Source organism: Nelusetta ayraudi, unplaced genomic scaffold (genome assembly GCF_046127955.1).
Source record: "Nelusetta ayraudi isolate G7.1 ecotype Tasmania unplaced genomic scaffold, CSIRO-AGI_Nayr_v1 ptg000151l, whole genome shotgun sequence".
Classification (NCBI taxonomy): domain Eukaryota; kingdom Metazoa; phylum Chordata; class Actinopteri; order Tetraodontiformes; family Monacanthidae; genus Nelusetta; species Nelusetta ayraudi.
Genome location: NW_027466201.1, coordinates 3,079,832 through 3,085,917, shown reverse-complemented (window position 1 = coordinate 3,085,917; position 6,086 = coordinate 3,079,832).

Sequence of the window (6,086 nt, the reverse complement as noted above, 5' to 3'; positions counted from 1 at the left end):
GTTCTCCGGCATCTGGCAAATGTAGTTAAGTAAGTACTTAAGTAAGTGCTAAGTAAGGCTCCGTCATCCAATTCAAATTAAAGTGGAACTTGGGCGGGCCAAAGACACAGCCAGGTGGAATCTCGTACGTCGATTGGAACTCAAGTCAGCTTGGATAAAAACACATTGGCTGTAATTTAGGGTGAAAAGTTTGGTTGCAAATACATCTATGCCTCTACCTTATGGGCTTTGCAGCGTCGACCATCACTTCCACGTCCAGCCCGATGTAAATGAACGGTGTCACGAAACGCTGCAAGGACGACGTGCGGGTACAGTAACATAAATAGTGCCACTGTCTGACTCAACAGGTTCCTTGACAAAGGGAGTGGGGGGGGGGGGGGAGGACTCAGGTGGGCTGTTAGGCTGTTGAAAGAAGAGGTCATCGGCACACACAAACGGCTCAGTTCCGATGAAAAGGACGGCGCGAGGTGTTGGGGAAGAGACAGAGGGATAACAATCGCGCCAGCTGCATGATTCATGACTGTTGCTGATAAATTTACAGATGCCGTGCTTGCCGCTGCTGTCTCCCTCGATCTGTCTCACAGGCAGATGTGAGCATAATGAAGCGGGCGATGCAGCCCCCTAGGGGGGATGGGGGGGGGGGGCTCGTGGATTCGTCTCGCGTCGGTATCAAAGAAAATCCTTCATGTAACATCATAGTTCACCGTCGGGCCTCATCGTTTTCACAGGAATGTTATGTATGTATGTATGTACGTACGTTTTTTTCTCCCTGTTGTTCGGAATGAGCTTTCAAGGGTGTGCGGAATCCTGGGGCGCTTGTGAATAAATAGCAGGTGTGTAACACATGCTCCTCATTGCAATATTTTAGCAGAGTTACAGAGCAACGTTGCAGATTTAATTTTTTTTTTTTTCACTTCCCTGTCCTGTCAGGATTAATTTTGCGTGTCCTTTTTGAAAAAAAGGCACTTTTATCGCATCCGCTTGTGTAATAATCACACGTCATCTATCATCGCGTCGCTTCCAGTAATGATATTATACATTATAATGCCGGCGCGAGGCGGAGGTGCTAATGTTATTTGGAATTAAGCGCGTGGAGGCGGCGTCTCTCGGTAAACACATTAGGTTGGATGCAAATTAAAAAAGAGAAGAAGTAGAAAGAAATAGCCCGGCGCAAGATAATTAAAGCTAACGGGTGAGCGGGGTCAACGTCGACTCTGGTGAAGCAGAGAGCTTGAGCTGGCAAGCGAGAGGCGCTTCCGACGCTAACGAGCAGGAAAAGTAACCTGCTGAGTCACTGATTCCTTTGTCCCCCTTCATCGCAACGCCGCCGCTTCTGCGCAGTTGGGGGCGTCAGTCGGAAAAAGAGAAAGCCCATTCGACGCCGGCGAGTAATCCGCGTCCGTCAGCCAGAACGGCTGAACGTCTCCGAGCCTTTAAAAACGCCACCACGTCTCATCCGTCTCCGAAATGAGCTCCTCTTAATCTGGGGGACGCAAGAAACGCCGCCTCCGCCAGTCAATGGGGAAGCCACATAAAAGGTATTGATCGCCGGCGTGGACGGCAATATCGGGAAGAAAACTGTCCACCTTTACATCCGTAACGGCCACACCTCCCCTCTTTATTTTTTTTTTTTATCTTCCATCCCTCAGACAAACCGATCCCGCGTGACTTATGTGCGGCCTTCGGTTTGCAGCGTCAGCGTCTAGCGCTTAGCGGCGCTAGCGGCTCCTGTGCTGGAGCCGAGAGAGAGAGAGAGAGAGAGAGAGAGAGAGAGAAAACATGCGTCCGCCAAGTCTGTTAATTTATGTAACGGCTCCTCCATATTTATACCTCGGGGAGCCAAAGGAAACATAAAACAGAACCGCCACATATTGACTGTCAGGCAGGCAGGAAGGCAGGCAGGCAGGAAGGCCACGTTCCCACACGGAGCCGAGTCCCAGTTGGGTTTTTAGCATACTTGAATATGCAAAAAAAAAAGAGAGAGAGAGAGAGAGGAGGTTGGGCTGGTGGGGCGTTGGAATTTTGTTTGAAGATGCTGCACAAATGCTGCTGACACGGCCGTGTGTGTGCACGTGCTCACGTGCTTGCGCGGGCCGTGTCCGTGGGGAGGCAGATGAAGTGGTGAGGGGATTAGCATGTTTTGACGGAGAACGCCGATTGTTCCGCTCGTCGCCGCAACAAACTGGCGCGGTTTTTCTCCGCGCCTTAAGAAGTATCCGGTTACATCATGTTGGTAAAAGAGCAACACAATGAATTAAACATGAGGCTCCGGAGAGATCAGTTCTTCTTTTTTTTCTTCTTTTTTGTAACGCCAGGGACCTGCTTCGCTTCTTGTTTGCAAAGAGCTGCAGTTCCCGCCCCCCCCCACCGCTTTCTAATAAGTTTTCCTTGTATTCTCGAATCATATACGGTCCATATAAATACAGTATATGTAGAGTGTCCAGTTCAAACTGCGTGAGTTGAGACTGTGGCGGCAGCGTTGGGTTAGCTCGCGGCGCTGTTTTTCCGTCGCACACGTTCCTCGAGATCCAGACGCACACGCGATGACAGGAATCTGAAAGTCAATTCAACTTCTGTTCAACTGTTCTAAGGAAAGGCACAAGTTGGATTTTACCTCCAGCATGGTGGAAAAATGCTCCACTCTGTTTTGCAACTTGCACAACGACCAGTTTTGCCTTCTCTCATTTAGTGCTGAGCTGTTGGACGTTCAAGCTTTTTTTGTTTTCAATCCAGCTGCTTTTGCATATTTTTCTCAAAGTCAAACAGCGTTAATTTCTCAAACAGAGAAAAGCAATACTTTAAAAAAAAAAAAAAAAAAAAAAAAGACCATTTTTAATCCAGACAATTTTCCTCCTCAGTATTTTGGTTTATTAAGTCGTCAGCGGATCTTCAGTGGATGATGATGATTGACGGGAATTACTAAAAATGTAATTATCCTTAAAACAATGAAGCTGTATTAATCAATTAACTGTATTATTAACTTAACAGAGAAAAAAACCTAAAATCTAATGTTAAATTTTCTACATGAACTGACCCCTTTGATTTATTATTATTATTATTATTATTATTATTATTATTATTATTATTACTATTATTATTATTATTATTATTATTATTATTGAATGTGATGCATATATATTTACAAATACACACTAGACAAAGATAAATATGCACCACAGATAGGTAGATAGATAGATAGATAGATAGATAGTAGATAGATAGATAGATAGATAGATAGATAGATCTAGGTTGAGAAATTAATGCTATTCAGTTGAAGTGTGTCACTGTTATATCAAACTCTCCCCCTGGTCACTAACTGCCTCCTGTTAACTGGATGGATTATGTAACCTTGATGTTATCTCACACAGCGCACTAATAATAGCAGACAGGCTGTTGGTGCTCCGAGCACACATGTGACTGTCCATGTGAAACTTTGCTCCCAGGCCGGTTTTTCCCCCCACTTTCCCCGCCATTAACTCCTTCACCTCTCCTCACGCTCTCGACACGGACGGGAAGTGCACCGCGGCTATCGGCCGCAGCTCCAAAAGTATAGAAAAATACTTGGCAGAGTCTGAAAAAACAAGACACATTTATCAAGCTAACTGGAGCAGGAAGGGGGATTGTGGTGCAGCGGGAGGTCGAGGTACATTAGAGGAATCATTAAGTGGATTTAGGAGCGCAGCCTCCCGTTGTTCTTTAAAAAAATAAATAAATAAATAAAAGCAAGAGGAAAGAAATAGAAAGGGGGAAGATGCATGGGAAGAAAACATAATCGATAGCGGTGTAATTCTTGTTGTTTGTGCCTCTAAATAATACAGAAATGAAGACGGACAAACGATGAATAGCTGCTGGTACAGGCCTGATAAGAGTCTGCACGTGTAATTCCTCCTGCAGCCGACTCACAAGTGGACGAGTTTAGCTTGTACCCAGCACAGCCACCTAAATCTTAAGGAGCCCGGATTATAGCCGCTGTCAGAGCTTCAATTATTATCCTGCATAATAATTGATGTTATTATTTAGATTTAAAGAGAGTTGAACTTTATTTGACATTTTTAAGTCTTTATTCCATCAAAAGTGAAGGTTCATTTCCCAACTTGTAAAATCCACCGATTTTACAATTTATATCATTTTAAGGTCCCATTTTCTCCCCTTTCCCAGTTTCTTTTATACGTTTATGTATTATCTGTGTTATGTTTAGGTGTTACATTTTTCACCCGACTCTAGCGGATGACTGGTTACACAAACAACCTCTACAGAAAAACAACATATTTATCCCTTTGTCGTGGCTGGTGGGTAAAAACAAGCTCACAGCTGGACGCACATTATATTTGTCGTATTATTTCACCTTCAATTTATTTTGCTGAAACCCTTTCAGGTGCTCATGAATCTCAGCTCAGCTGGGAAATGACAAACCAATCAATAACCTCACCCCCCAAAAAAAACAAACAAATGATGAAGCATGATGAGGGCTACAGCAGTGGGACCGGAGGTATTTGGCGGGGACCGGCGGGGAACTACAATGTCCAAGCTGCACCTCGAGCGGCGCCAAGCTCCGCTTCTCTGACCTCGTTTGAGGAGCTTAACTGCGTTTGGCGGTGCTCGGACGTCGGGCGGCGGGAGGTCCACTGCTGGCACCGGAGGCCACACGACCAGATGGACGAGCGGATAATTATAGCGCCGCCGAGGCGGGATCGCGGACCACTCCGAGTTAGTCTTGGCCCCGCCGCTATTTTTTGAAAATCGATTTTGGACGACTAGCGCCGGCGTTTAATTAGCTAAATAAGGCGGAGAAGTGGTGGGGGAGTGGGGGGAAATAATCTAAACAAAAACAAAGACGTCCAGCAACTGGAATGCTTGGCATCCTGCGGTGTTTTTCTTTGTTTTTCACATCGTTAAAAGTAGATTTTCGAATGAGAGGTTGTTTTTTTTGTTGTTTTTTGGTGGGGCTCCATAGGCAGCAGCGGCAGCGGCAGCAGCAGCTTTGGCCGAGAGCAGCGCTTACATATGTCTGGAGCGTCAGCCGATGGGGACATCAAGGCCATCTACTTCCGGACACTGGTAATGGCCTCCGTCCTATTTATTTATTTATTTTTGGAGGGAGGGGGCGGGGGGGTTCCGCATCGATTTTTCATGGTAACTTCCCTCGGAATCGTTTCAGCTGGCCAGTCTGGGTCCGTGGAGGGGAAGAGGAGTCGCGGCCAGGAGCCCAACGCGCAGCCTGGCTTCGCTCGCAGCTTCATTTGTATCTATTATCGCCCCTTTTCCCCAAAGCCAGGGCCGAAAACCCCCCCCCCCCAAAAAACGGGAAGGGAGGGTGGACGGGAGTGGTACACGTTTCTCCAAAGCCCATTAAGCTCAATGTAATGAGTGCTGATGCATTTTTAAAGGGACACCCTTGGCTGGGGACTCCACACTGCCTTCCTCATAAGACCAATTTAATCTTTTTCTCATTATGAGCTATGTGGCGTTGCTCAGTGTGTGTGTGTGTGTGTGTGTGTGGGTGTGTTTGTGTGTGATTTATGGCCAGTCAGCGGCGTACATGCTTTCCGGACTTCACAGTACTCCCAGATTATAAAGGCCAAGGTTGGAAACACGTCCATCTGAGACCCAAACATAATAATAAGAACCAGCAGATTTACTGGACGCAGCGTAAAATGAGTTCACAGTGAGTTTAATTACGGGGCACGCACGAGTCCCCCAGTAGCGACCCGCAACCCTCCATTTTCATCTTAAGAGACTGCGGCGGTGCCAGTTCGAGTGCCAGTGAAACGCACGCATGCATCTTATTACGGATTAAAGCGTCTTAATAATGGGAAAGCAAGTTTAACATCTTACTGCTTTCCTTCCCACTTGCACTTACAGAAAACCTGAATTGCGGCTCTTTGCACCCTGTTTGTTTGTTGTTTATTTTATTTATTAATTTATTTATTTATTCATTTGATTTTATTAATGAATTTATTTTTCACTCGCAAGCCTGCTAGGGAACACCTTCAGCGTTGATCCCTCTGACTAATTAGACGGCTGCTCCGCTTGTCAAAAGAGATTCATTTAAAAAGGCTCAAACACCTCGGATTTAAAATTATATA